Here is a 15,221-nt window from a genome sequence, read left to right on the forward strand (position 1 = left end):
ATCACCAGTGGAGAAGAGAATTCCCTATCCCAGGGATGCCTTGTGATGAGTGTGAAAGGACACAGAGATCCAGTCAACAGTGGTCCGGTGTGAAAGGAAAAAAAAAACACTTCTTTATCCGGTTCACCAAACGGCCAAATTACTGGTTAGCCAGTGTGAAAAGGGCTACTGATTGTAAACTCAGAAATCGGTCCATCGAGCACCTTTGCTCTGTCTGCATCAATGACAGGAATCTCCCAGTGGCCATGCATTTCAATTCTGCGCCCCACTCCTGTACTCTCATGTCTGCTAAACCAAGGCCACTTCTAAATTGGAGGAGCAACATGTAATATTCTGTCTGGGCACTCTCCAACAAGATGACATTGACTTCTCTGCATTCTGCTAGCCCACTCCCTCTTCTCCCTCTCTTCCTCATCCCTCTGTCCCCTTTCTACCAGCTCTCCACCCCCCTCCCTCTATTGACAGAGCCATTCTTCTCCCTCCCTCATTATTCATTTCCTCCTGCCTCTGGGCCTGTGCTGCTCCCACTCACCCCCACCACCATTTTGTTTGGGTACCTGCCAACATTTTGCTCACAGGTTGATGAAGGGCTCAGGGCCATAACATCGGTTATGTATCTTTATCTTTGCTATATAAAGTACACTGTATGACCCTCTGAGTTTCTCCAACATTTGTGTTTTTACATCAGTCATGGAGTCTGCAAACCTTCGTGTTTTACACATTTCATATAAAACTATTTCAGATCCATCAACGATGGTTGTCAGAAATATAACCACTTTGAAACAAGGGTGGCAACCATTGTACCTGCAGGTAGACAACCTGGGAGGCTGGCTCCACCTGCCAGCTGTCAATCACCGGCCCATATAAAGAATCGAGCGTTAAAGACCCAGAAGCATTAAATTTTAAAAACCCATATGATTAATACACTATTACGCTGTGCAGGAGATCTGCCACAGTCTGAAGACTGCATGCACAGATCTCTATTAGCGCTCTTACCTACTGTTTGCTCACCATTTTCGAGCATAGGCTGCTTTTCTTTCTCAGTGCACAAGTTTGACGTCCTGGTGGCGGGCGGCGCTACTGCCCCACTCCTCCTTTAGCTCTAGAAGCCGGCCCCTAACTCAACGCTGGATAAAGGCACCACAGGATCCATAAAGGTAAAATTGTCTTTTTTTTTAAAACTTGAGCCAGCTATAATGCAATGTCTCACCACAGAAAGACCTATAGACAGTTTGGGAGAAAAGCATTGAGATAATTCACTGTCATGGATTTTGTACCAGTCATTCAATCTCCTGAATGAAATGAACATATTCAGGAAGAAAAGCATCACAAATATCTAACAAATGTAACATCACATTCTTTATTATTTGGCCTTAAAGAGTGTGTTTCATGGATAACTAAGCAGAATATCTGGAGCACAAGTAATGTTAACTTTCAAGCCCATACATTTCAAATCTTCATTCATGTAGCACTAATGTCCAGAAATCTTCAGTGAAAAGCAATTGTTATCTATTTTATGTTTACCTATTTTATATCAAATTCTAAGTGTGTTAAATTATATTAATTTCATATTAAAAGATTTAAGAGAGAACAATAGATTCATGGTCAAATTATTTGTCCACAAAAACCAATGGCAAAGCCTTCAATCGAAAATTAAGTGTCTATATTTTAATTATTCAGCTTGTTTCAGCAATTTTAACAAAACTCCTCTTTGGAATGTTGATTTCTGCTGTTGGTTCTTGTTGAGGACTTTTAATTTTTTTTTATAAATCTGATAAGGCGCCAGGTACATTTCAATTGTCACGCTGACTTTAATTTCAACTGTTTACGTTAAAGATTAAGATAACACACTTTTACCCAAGATAAGATTTTAATTTACTTTGTAGTTCATCCACAGTGCAGAGTATCATGAATTAATTCACCATTTCTTTCTGTACATGGTTTCAAATAAGGTCTAACAGATTTCAAATTTTCACTGATCTAACCTATTGACACTTGACAAGCTATAAAATTAAGATCATTGCTTGGAAGAATTTGCGGATTTAAGATCACAGATGGATTTGTACTCGAGTTTGACAATGACTGCTTTATCAAACAGCAGATTTTCTGTTTTTAATTAGTTAAGCTATTTTCAAATAATATTCCAAAGACTAGCGTGTGGAGGAAGATTAGGGACTACTTGTGCTAGGTGCAAGATAGGTTTGTCCCACTGGGACAATGAAAAGATAGTAGAAAAAGGGAACAGTGATTAATGAAAAAGGTGAGGTAGCAGGTCAAGAGAAGCAGAAAAGGGGGCATGGCCATGAAAAGGACTTAAGGCCCTTTCAGGTGGCCTGAACACCCCCTTGTGAAGCCGCAGTATCTCCCCCACTTGCAGCTAAAGACAAAATCACCAGGAAGGATCATCAGCGGAGCGCTGGGCAGGCTGATGACGTCGTCAGCCTGAGACGCAGGAGGTGAAGGTGATCAGAGTTTCAATAGCATTAATGGCCTTACCAAGGATTCAAACTGAACACTGAGATAAGTTGATAACAATGAAATGCACTTGCCTTGCCTGCTCCGGGTCTACCATAATCTAGTCCTCTTCTGCTGCAGCGCACTTCAAATGATGTCACGTCAGTGGGCGGAGCTAAGGCTTCAGTCGGCCATCCTCCAGGGGCTCCGGAGGATGCTCCGAGCCACCTCTGGTTGAATAGGCCCCTTCAGGTGGACCAGGTAACACTGCAGTAGCCTTTGAGGGCTGCCACCTGAAAGGTGAGTTAGAAGTTTAAAATCTGCTTCTGCCACCGGTCTCAAGGCAGAAGGTCCACCTGAAAGGGCCTATAGATAGACATGTTTTGGTCGAGCTCTCCGTGAAGAGTATCAATAAGACAGTTTAAATCATAAAATTAAGATTTTTTTTCACCAAAAAAGTGGACAAAACAAGTACTAAGCAACCAAGGCAGCCGAGAACAAAAACTGAGGAAGTTTCTACTCGGTCTGGAACATTGAACAAAAGCCTGAAAAGGAGCAGCTTTTGAGCGGCCTCAGGACCAGTAGACCTTGGCAGAGTAAGACAAGAACTAAATATTATCCTGGAGAAAATGGAAAACCTGAGCAATAAATTTGCAGGCATCGAAAATGTAATGAGAGACATGTCTGAAAGGATGACCATTAAAGATTTAATGGAAAGAATGAACCAAGAGAAGTAGACTTGGTAAAAACACAAGATAAGCTACAAGCTTTGGGAAAAGATGACAAGAAAGGGGAACTGGACAGACAAGGCCTGGTGGACAAGATCAACCACATGGAGAATTTTAGCAGATGAAACAATGTTCGAAATAACAGACTGAAAGAAGGAATTGAGAGAAGAGATCCAGTGAACTTCTTTGAAACATGGATCCCGTGAGTGCTGGGAGAAGACAAATTCGGAGAAAAATTACATATTGAAAGAGCTCACCGGACCCTTAGACCCAGGAGAGTTGGTGATCTGTGACCATGACCAGTCCTGATAAGGATTTTTTGAGTTACCAGGAACAGGAGTCAATTCTGGAAGCAGCATATAAGTAAAATAATGACCACCTGAGATTGACCATGAAAAAGTGATTTTTCCCCCCCCCCAAGATTTTAGTTCTACTTTGATTAAGCAAAGGAGTTTGATGATGTAAAAAGACAACCGCATTCCAAAAATTTGAAATATTTGAATGATATGCCCCGTGACTCTGAGGGTCGAAGTAGCAGAAGATAATCGATGATTTTTCAACAAGGTTTAGGAAAAGACTAAAATTACCAAAGAGAACTGTGAAGAGTGTTTACAATGGGACTAAGTAAAATGTGTACATTTTTAAACCATCTTTTATTTATTTTTGAAAAGTAAATTTGATTGAAATATTCATGGAGAGCTCAGTAAAGACCAAAAACTTGGAAAAAGTAGTAGCAAGGTGGAGACTCCGATCTAAAGGGGAGAATGGTGCCTAGAGAAGAGTATCTAAAAAATATGATGTTAAAGGGAGGGGTTCTTCTTCCTCAGGAGATTCCACAGGCTTTTGGGGTTTCCTGTTTATGTCACAGTCAGGCCAGGGACATTGTGTGTGCTTTTTAAAGGGGAAATGTGATTTTTTTTTTAAAAGGGGATGTGCTTTTTAAAGGCGGTATATGTTTTTTTTATATAAGAGATTTTTTTAAAAATGGGAAATATCACTATTCTTTAAACAATGGAATAGCTTTTGTTGTTGAACAATATTTGTTTAAAAAATATGGATAAAATGTTAATATTTATTAGTCCTAATATTAATGGGATAAACAGGAGTGAAAAGAAAGCAGGTCTTGGTACACCTAAAAAAAATTAAAGGCAGATATAGTCTTTCTACAAGAAACACGTCTTACCAAATCAGGACATGCTAAATTAAGAAGGGGATGGTGCTATAGTATAAATGCAAGCAACTTCCCCATTAAGAATTTTTTTTTGTGGACAGCATAAATGTGAGCCCTGACTGTGTGGATTGATATTGCAAAAAGTTTGCGGGGTGGGGGGGGCGGCAGTGGGGGGGGGGGTTGTTTTGTTTGTTTTTTTTTGTAATAAAAAGTTTATAAACATCATTTACATACACACATACATACTTTGATATTAGAGAGTTTACTATGAATAAAACAATTTTTTTTTTAAAAGAAAACAGGAAGGGCTCTTGAGAAGTGCATGGTAGCCAGGGAGAAGCTTAAGAAAGGACTTAGGAAAGCTTGAAGGCCTTGGCATATGGGATTAAGGAGAAACCCAATGCATTCTATGTGAAAAACAGAAGGATGACAAGAATGAAGGTGGGGCTGATAAAGGAAGCAATATGTGCCTGGAGGCAGGGCAGGTCCTAATTGAGTACTTTGCCTCAGTATTCACAAGTTAAGAGGGCCTTGATCAGGGTGAGGTCAGAGTAGAACAGGCTTGTGTGCTGGACAATGTGCATGTTAAGGAAACAGAAATGTTGGATCTTGTTAAAAACATGATATATTCCAGATGGCTATGGGAAGTGAGGGAAGATATAGCTGAGGCAGTAGTTACGAGTCTTTAAGTCTTCTTTGGCCACAGGGGAGGTGCCAGCCGATTGGAGAATGGAAAATGTAGTCCCCTTGTTTAAAAAAGGTAATAGGGAGAATCCTGGAAATTATAGACCAGTGAGTTTTAAATCAGTGGTGTGCAAACTATAGGAGAGAACTCTTAAGGATAATATCTATGAGAATTTGAAGTACAGTTATCTTATGGATAGTCAACTTGGATTTGTGAAGGGAAGGTCATGCCTCTCAAGCCTAATTGAGGTTTTTGAGGTGGTAACAAAATAAATTGATGAGGGTGGTAGATGTGGTCTACATGGATTTTAGTAAGGCATTTGACAAGGTCCCTAGTGAGAGACTCGTTCACAAAGCCAAAGCATGGGATCCATGGAACTGTGGCAGTGTGGATAAAAATTTGGCTTGCAGGTAGAAAGCAGAGAGTAGTAGTGGAAAGAAAATATTTCTGCCTGGAGGTCAGTGGCTACTGGAGTACTGCAAGGATCTGTCTATGACCCCTGCTCTTTGTGATTTTTATCAATGACCTGGATGAAGAGGCAGAAGGAAGGGTCTGTAAGTTTGCACATGACACGAAAGTTGGAGGAGTTATGAATGGAGCTGAAGGTTGTCGAAGGTTACAAGAGGATAGAGATAGGATGCAGAGTTGGGTGGAAAAGTAGCAGGTGGAGTTCAATCTGGATAAGTGTAAGGTGATGTATTTTTGAAGGACAAACCAGAAGGCTGAATATACAGGGTTAATGGTCTGTTACTTAAGAGAGTGGATGAACAGAGGGACCTTGGGGTCCAAATCCATGCATCACTCAAGGTCGCCGCACAGGTTGATAGGATAATTAAGGTCTATGGGATGCTGGGCTTCATTAATGGGGGATTGAAGTTCAAGAGTAGAGAGGTCATATTGCAACTCTGTGTGAAGAACAGAAGGATGACAAGAATGGGGCTGATAAAGGATAAGGGAGGCAATATGTGCCTGGAGGCGGGGAAGGTTGGGGAGGACCAAACTGAGTATTTTGCTTCAGTATTCACAAGATAATACTACAAATTTCTGTTGAGACTACACTTAGAGTATTGCGTTCATTTCTGGTCACCTCATTATAGGAAGGATGTGGAAGCTATGGAGAGGGTGCAGAGATTTACCAGGATTGAAAAATAAGTCTTTGAGGCAGGTTAACAGCGTGGAAGGATGAGAGGAGACTTAATAGAGCCAGCACCTATTTCCCAGGGCAGGAATAGTAACACCAAAGGGCATGTGTGCAACATGAAGGGAGAGAAGTTTAGGGGAAACATCAGGGGTAAGTTTTTTTAAAATTTAAACGCAGAATGTTCTGGGTGCCTGGAATCCCTTGCCCGGGATGGTGGTGGAGGCTGAAACATTAGGGGTATTTAAGACTCATAGGCACATAGATGGAAGAAAAATAAAGGGATATGGGGTAAGAAGGGCTTAGTACTTTTTTTAATTACAAAGAATATACGGGTCGGCACAACGTCGAGGTCTGAAGGGTCTGTACTGTGCTGTAGTGTAATATGTTCTAATGATATTTTAAATGCCATTGATTCTTGGTACCTGGATTATGGTAGCAATTAATAACCTGATCTTTGACATTTATTATCTGCTTTTGTTTAAAAAAATAATATCATTTTTTTCCGACCATGGCTTTCTTCAGCACGGTAATCAATTTTCTCTGTGATGAAGCTTGAAGTCATCTGCCAGGAGATGTTAGATTGGCAATCAAGAGATTATTTCCTGCTGCTTTTATTTCACTAACATGACTCACGTGAACTCGATTTATCAACCGATAACATATTCCTGGATGCTTACCTATAGCAGAGTTGGAAATGCAATCAGGATCCCAGTATCATTCAGCCAATCCGAGGCTCCCTGCAAATTGGAAGAACAATATTCTGTCTGGGCGCTCTCCAATCATCGACTTTTTCCAGCCTACATTTGTCCCCTCTGACTCCCTCTCCTTTCCTCCAGTTTTCCCACCTCCTTCCTTCTCCACTAAGAGAACTACCCCTTTCATCTCAGCTTTTTCTCCCTCCCATATTCACCTATGACTCCTTACCTGTTGGCCTGTACATCTCCCCCTGCCTTTTTCCCCACCTTTTTATTCAGACCTTTGTCTATTTTGTGCTCATACCTTGAAGGCCACAAGCCTGAAATGTTGGTTATACACCTTTGAGTGATTAACGCATGTGAATATCTCACCATCCAATTGGCCTTATTGAGGAAATTAGTTGTGATTAATGAACTCAGCAATCACTGATTCCTGGGAATCTCTTGCTCCTGAATGTTCAAACTGCTCACTCACTCAACTTGTCAGGAACCTCCTATTCCATCTATTGTTCGCACCTTGGTCTCATTTAGTGTTGAATCCCATGGTTCTCGAAAATTCTATTACATCTTGTACTAATGTGACTTCCAGAAAAGCGAGTCATCCTCTAAGCTGTCGTAGTCTAGAGTAATAAGATTACTTAAGTGTCCAATAACTCTGCAGTGAGCTGCCTGGGGCTAAGGTTGGCCCTGCACCAACCACGGGGGATAGATACCGTTCTTTGAAGCAATCGAGTCATTTGTTACCCCCGCCAGGGAACAGTTGCACTTGGTCGCGGTAACATTGGCGCTAGACTTTAAATGACAATCCCGCAGCTTCCCCCATTACTCGCCATAGGTTGTGGCTGTGTTACCTTCTGCCACCGATGGCTCCCCCTCCCGCAATAGTTGGCTGGCAGGCGTCACAAATCCAGAGGTTCGCGGAGATGGGTGGATGCGCCCCCAGCTGGTCAGGCTCAGCGTGTGCAGACACCTGCAGGGATCACAACACTTGCCAGACTGAGGTGTTTTCAAATAAATATCTGCCCAATCCATAATTTATTGTTCAAAAATAAAGCACATTCCCTTACAAAATGCATTTTGGATTTTGCTTCCATTAACCCTTCAAGTAAATAAAATTATTTTCCTTTGCTGGGCTTAGAATGAATGAATTTGAAATTTCATTATATTTGATGAAATTTCAGCATCAATTTCCCAACCAGTTTTTGTTCATGAGTGCAACGGCTGTAATTTGCACTTGTTAGGTGAACATTGTTTGGAATCTCTGGCCTTGAACCGAGCTCAGGAACAATTCAGTCAGTGAGACACAAAAGTCTGCAGATGCTGTGATTGTGATTGAAATGTCAGCAATATATCTTTGTCTCCTGTGGATTCTAAAAGGCCAGCTGAGTTACTCCAGCATTTCACTGTGTTTTAAACACTTCAGAGCCAATCATATTGCTGTGAACCTTCTTCCTCCGTTTCGGCACCTTGTCCTTGCCAGCTGCCTGCTCTGGATCTTTTTATTTTCAACTGCCATCTGTCCTGTCAAACCCAGATGACCATAAATTGGAGGAGCAAGACGTAATTTTCTGTCTGAACTCTCTCCAACTGGACGGCATCAACATCAACTCTGTCTTCTGCTCAACCACTCCACCCTCCCTCTCTTCCCCATCACCAACTTCTTTCCCTCTAGCTCTCCACCTCTTCCCTCCCCTTCTTTGCTGGTGTGCTCTCCCTACCTTATCTACCTATTACTTCCTGTCTGTGGGCCTGTGCTCCTCCTCCCCCACCATTTTGTTCGAACACCTGCCCACCATTTTGTTCATTCCTTGATGAAAGGATTCAAGCATGAAATGTTGGTTTTGTGTCTTTTATTCTTTGTTACATAATTGACACTGTTCGAACTGCTGAGTTTCTCCGGCATTGTGTTTTTGCTGTATGCCAAATCAGGGACTCGAGTAAAGAACCACATTGTGGGCTTTAATCACAATCTTGTTAATTCCTTTGATATTATGTCGACCACATTGGCAGAGATAACAGATCAGATTTCCCTATCGACCTGGTTAAAAAATGTCAAGATCCGACTTTAAATCTATTGTGGATTTTTTTTTTGTAAACTGAAACATTTAGATTGATTAGGTCATTTCGATAATTTCAATGTCATTGTAACGAATATTTCTAATTCCCAACTGGATAAATTGCATTGCTCTAAACTGGAGGGGCCAAATGTCCTTCAATGTTGTTATGACTTGGGAATAATATGAAAAATATGTAAAATATTTTGTTTAACAAGTTTAACTCAAAATATATCAAGGCTCAAAAACTCAGTTTTCAAAAGACTGTCAAAACAGCAAAGATCTAAAAAGGCTAAACACACCTCGCCACAAAAGCATGATGAAGACTATAGAGTTTAAGACTATAGAAAAACTAAAAAAAATAGCAAGAACACATGCAGTATAAAGCAAGTGAAAATCATGAAGGCATGGTGGCACACCCCTCTATTTACATAAAAACTCTGGAGTGAAATTGGAAAAAGCAAAGTAGTGGCGTACAGTCCATTGGTTATAAATTTCACCTCAAATATTCAACCCGAGGTATCCTCCAAACACTACTGAGTTTCAATTTCTGTCTCAGTGAGAAAAGCCAACACTGCCACCTGCTGTCCTCCCCTTTCCTTCACAGGAGGTGGCTAGAAGGAGTCTCAAACTGTGTGGTTTGCCTATGTATCTACTAATTTTGCATCTTAATTACTTTCTCTTGGAGTATTTTTTTTGAATATTTTATTTTGCAATTTTAGACCACAACTGTAAATAATTTCTTCAATAAATAGCTTCAAACGTTATGCATTTGGTATACAAAATCTCCCCCTCCCTCCCAAAAACTGAACAAATATAAAAACAAAATAAACAGATTTTAAAAAAAGTCAAGAGAATAAACTATTTATCATAGAGTTTTTAACAATGTAATGATATCGGTGGTTACCAAGAGATGGGGTCCTCAGAGAGTCTGCACACTATTTTCCAAAATATCTGATTTTTATTTTATAAACTTTAAGTAATCTTCTCAAGTGGAATACAGCTATGTTCTGTATTTTATCTCTCCATTCCTAAATTTGTATCTGATTTCCAAGAAATAACTATACACTTCCTAGACCCTGCTAAAGCAATTCGTATAAATTCAATTTGATACATAGTTAATTTTAATTTAGGTCTTATTGTCATAATATTACCCATCAAAAATAACATCTGATCTGCGGGAACTTAACCCCCACTAATCATTCCAAAAATTTTCCAACTTCCAACCAGAAATGTTTAACTTTAGGACACTCCCAAGTAGAAAGTAGAAATGATCCACTTCTTGAACACATCCAAAAAACAAATCTGATAGCATTCAGTTCATTTTTTTAAAATGTTTGAGGAGTTAAGTGTAACTGATGCAAAATTTGAGTATATTTTCTACAGTTTCAAGTCAGAGTAGACCACATCTCCAGCTTTCTACCTGCTTTGTGCCTCCTGGTTGTTCTCCAACATCACTTTTGACCAACTTCTTAATATCTAGAAGTTTGTAGAACTAACATCCTGATTACCCAAAACTTTCATCACATCATTTATCCTTTTCCATAAAGTTTCCCTTTAGTTTAAACACCGGGTTGTTAGAAAAGGCAAATGAAGAGGTTGCTGTGGCCTTGACAAAATCTTTGCATCCTCACCAGGTCTCTGAGGACAGGACAGTGGCTAATGTGGTACTCATTAATCAAAATATGATTAGACCTTCTTTGAGTTGCTCCCTGCTCCTCCTAATCATCAGTCAGAAATCATTTTAAATTAATCACCCAGGAGAACATTCACATTTTGATCTGATTTGTGGAAAACTATCTCCAACAAGGCACTGCTCTCAAGATAGATCACAAAATTTTCTTTAATTTCCTTTAGAAAAGACAGGTGTCCCCTTCCATTTAGTTGTAACTATCTTTATTGAGCCAATATGTTCACAATTCAAGCATGAATGCTGCTATAGTCATGACTTGCGCATACTTTTCCACTATTTTTTTTGATCACGTTTCATTCAGTCACAGCTAAAATACAAAGTGATGACAATTGAATGCAATAAACCAAAGATTTAGTTCGAAGGAAAAGATAATCCCTTCCAATTATCCATTACTATTAGTGATGGTACCTTCAGTAAAACACCTGTAAATTGGAGTAACAACATGATTTTCTGTCTGGCCATTCTCCAACCGAATGGCAATAACATCAACTTCTCCGGTTTCTGCTAACCTACTCTCCGTTCTTCTTCCCTTCCCCACGGTCTTCTTTCCCTTAACTCTCCACCCCCTTGCCTCTCTATTCACAAAGCCATCCCTTCCCCTGCTTGCTGCTATGCCCTCACTCCTTCGTCCACATATATAAACCAAGTTCTTTAACAGATGAGGACAAAAAAGTATATTACACACTGAAACAAATATAAAATGGCTATTTGAATAAAAAAACCAAAAAAAAAATACTATTCTACAAAATCTACCCCCTTCCCTTCCAAAGTTGTTGGTCATTGCATATAATTTACTACCATATATAGAAAACTAAAATCACAAAATAATTTCAGGGTAATCTTATAAATTATGAGAATAATTAATGAAATTTTTTTAAAAATTAAAAAATTCAAACCTGTTACATTGGTAGGGCATCTGATTTTTTTTCCCCAAAGTTAAACATGCCATCATATCAGATAGCCCCCAGTAGGGGGGGAACACAGAATCTTTCCATTTCATCAGTATTGAACGTCTAGCAACAAAGGAAGGAAAGGAGACTGTTAAATTCAAGTCAGTTATTTTAGTTAATCCAAATAGGGAAATTAAGGGATTTGGTCTTAAATTTACACCATAGATAAGCTCCAATGTACTACCTTAAATTGTAAAAGTAAGTGATGGGAACAAAAAGAAGAACAAGGCATTGATGAGGCCAAATTTGGAGTACTGTGTACAGTTTTGGTCACCAAATTATAGGAAAGATATAAACAAAATAGAGAGAGTGCAGAGAAGGTTCACAAGAATGTTGACAGGATTTCAGGGTCTGAGTTACAGGGAAAGGTTGTGCAGACTGGGGCTTTTTTCTCTGGAGCGTAGAAGATTGAGAGGGGACTTGATAGAGGTGTTTAAGATTTTAAAAGAGACAGACAGAGTGAATGTGGATAGGCTTTTTCAATTAAGAAAGGGGGAGATTCAAACTAGAGGACATGGTTTAAGATTGAAGGGGGAAAATTATGAGGGGAACATGAGGGAAAATTTCTTTACGCAGAGGGTGGTGGGGATGTGGAATGAGCTTCCGGCAGACATGGTCGAGGCGGGATCATTGGTTACATTTAAGGAAAGACTGGATCGTTACATGGATAGGAGGGGACTAGAGGGGTATGGACCGGGTGCTGGTCAGTGGGACTAGGAGGGTGGGGATTTGCTACAGCATGGACTAGTAGGGCCGAACTGGCCTGTTCTGTGCTGTAAGTGGTTATATGGTTATAGTTTAGTAATTTTAAAATAGAATCCCAAATGAAAGCTGAAGATCTTGCTCCCATAACTTTTTAATCTTGTCTCGGGAATTGTTGCTAGACTTTAATAATAAAAATTGATATCACCTTTTATTTTGATTTATAAATCATCCCTATAGTACTTATATAAATATCCTGAAGAAGTCTCAACAATAAAGAATTCAAACCTCCTAATTTGTAGGTATTTCAAGAAGTGGTGCTTGGGTAATTTGAATTTAGAAGATAGTTGTTCAAATGAAGCAAAATTATTATCAATAAAGGACTGGATACCCAACTTAAACCATTCATTAAAAGCCGAGTCTTGCACAGAAGGCGAGAAAAAAAAGATAGGGTTAGCAAGTAAAAATCTATGATATCCAAAAGATTTGTCAATTGAAACGAGATTCTCAAAGTATGCTTAACAACAAAATTATTGGGGTGTTTTTTTGGAATATTTTATTTTTTCAAAAATACATAATTTTTTTAATATACAATATATTACACTTTTTCTTACAACAACAAATTAAAACGAAACTGTCCCTCCCTCCCTCCCACCCTAATAAATATAGCTCCATTCACCATCAGAGCTTAAATATATTTTAAATAAATAGTACAATTGGGGAAACTTCATTCTTGCATATGCAATAGTTAGTTTTATAACCCTTTTTGTTCCTTTATTACTGTATCTGCGCCTCTATGTGGTCCAGGTACGGCTGCCAGACCTTTACAAAAGTGTCATATTTTTTCTTTAATTATATATGTTTTTCCATAGGTATACAACTGTTCATTTCCACTGTCCATCATACTATAAGGGGAGTTGAACTTCCAAGTGATCACAATATTTTTTTTCTGCTATTGCCAGTGTTATTTTTACAAATGAAATTTGATAGTTTCAGTTTATAACTTATTTCCATAAAATTACCTGGTAGATATAGCTCTGGGTCACTCCTATTATCTTGGTTAATTTTTGTGAGATGATTTGCCATAATGGCTTTACCTTCACATATGACCACATAGCATGTAGAAAAGTTCCTATCTCAGTCCCACATCTGAAACACATCTCTGATATTTCTGCTTTTGATCTATGTAATTTCTGTGGGGTAAGATATAATTGGTGCAAAAAATACTGAACTAATCCATATCTTGCATTTATAACTGATGTCATGCTGTCTTTACACCAATCTGACTAGTTTCTTTCTGAAATTGCCTCCTGCAACTCCCATCTTTCCCTCAACCTTTGCAAACCTGGTTTTGCACTTTTGCTCTGGAGAGCATAGTATATTTTTGTTATAAATTTTGATGTATTTTCCACGCAAACCATTGGTTCAGTTTCACTAATTTCAGGTGGGGTCAACGTTGGTCCCCATCTTTCTCTTAAGAACAATCTAAGCTGGATAAAACAGAAGGTGAGCCCATTGTGTTTTAATTGTTCAAAGGACGAGTTCCTTCAGTGTAACCGTCCTTAGTACATCTGATACTTTTGTCATATCACAAATTTAACATCCTATTGCCTATATTCATAAGCAACAACAAACACATTTTTACACAATCGTGCTTTATGATGTCCCTACTTTTTTCCTATATATTCATTAATTTTTTGCCACGTTCTGATCAAATGTATTAGAATTGGATTATCTATCTTTTTAGTGATTTGACACTCATAGATAAAATCTTTTGCCTCCCCCTCCTCCATTGAGAACGTTCCTCTTTGAATCATAGACAGGAGTCATTTTCAATGAAGAAGGATGTGAGAAATCTAGCTTGTGCAACTAAGCAATTTTTTTAAAATCTGGAAGTCTAAGTCTTCCCAGCCCATAGTCCTATGTCAGTTTTTCTAGTGCAATTCTTGATATCTTATTATTCCATAGAAACTGTCTAAAATTATTATTTAGTAGTTTAAAGAAGCTTTTAGGTAACAGAATAGGCAGTGATTGAAAAAGATATTGCAGACTTGGCATCACTTTCATTTTGACACAGTTAACCCTTCCCACTTAAGTAATTAGCAAGTCTCTCCAATTCTGCAGGTCCATATTTTCCCAAGAAGAGGAACACAGTTTAGTTTGTACAGATTTTGCAAGTTATTGTTAGTTGCTATTCCAAGATATTTTATCCCATCTGTCTTCCATTTAAATTTATTTCCTTTTTGGTATCTTTCATATTCAAAATTTGTTAATTGCATTATCTTGCTTTTATCCACATTTGTTTTGTAGCCTGATATTTTTCCATATTTTTCTAGTGTTCATTATATGTTTTCCAAAGATATAGCTGGGTCTGGTGGACATCATCGGCAAGTAGACTGACTTTATGTTCTTCTTGCCCAACTTTGAAGCCCTTTATATCTGAACCCCTTAATATCTCCACCAACGGTTCAATCGCTAAAATAAAAAGCATTGGGGGAAGGGGGTATCCCTGTCTGCTCGATCTATTTGAGGGGAATACTGCCAACATCTGATTATTTGTTATAATTTTAGCTTGCAATTTGCGGTATAAAGTTTTACCAAATTTATAAATGTTCTGCTTATACCAATTTTTTCCAGTGCTTTAAATTAAATGGGCCATTCCAAACAGTCAAATGCTATTTCCATGTCTAAGAAGACTAATACTTGGATTTCATTCAAATTTTCCATGTGTATTATATTAAATAATCTTCCTAGACTATTTGAGGAATGTTTTCCTTTAACAAATCATGCTTGATCCATATGTATCAGTTTTGACAAGTGTTGTCCTAACCTATTAGCCAACACTTTCGCTAGTATCTTGTAATCAGCATTTAACAGGGATACTGGTCCATATGACAAAGTTTTTAAATGGGTCCCAATTTTTTCATAACAATGTAAGAATTGAGGTT

The 15,221-nt window shown here is 38.6% G+C and overlaps 1 long non-coding RNA gene across 1 annotated transcript; it reads right to left on the reverse strand.

Annotated features, from left to right (window-relative positions):
- Positions 1-1,016: 1,016 nt before the first annotated feature.
- On the reverse strand, positions 1,017-7,836 carry LOC138746481 (uncharacterized). Its single transcript, XR_011346984.1, has 3 exons — positions 7,726-7,836; positions 6,857-6,916; positions 1,017-1,221 (listed from the first exon to the last, which is right to left on the reverse strand). It is a non-coding gene; the product is annotated as an uncharacterized lncRNA (long non-coding RNA).
- Positions 7,837-15,221: the final 7,385 nt, after the last annotated feature.

Source organism: Narcine bancroftii, chromosome 12 (genome assembly GCF_036971445.1).
Source record: "Narcine bancroftii isolate sNarBan1 chromosome 12, sNarBan1.hap1, whole genome shotgun sequence".
Taxonomy (NCBI): Eukaryota; Metazoa; Chordata; class Chondrichthyes; order Torpediniformes; family Narcinidae; genus Narcine; species Narcine bancroftii.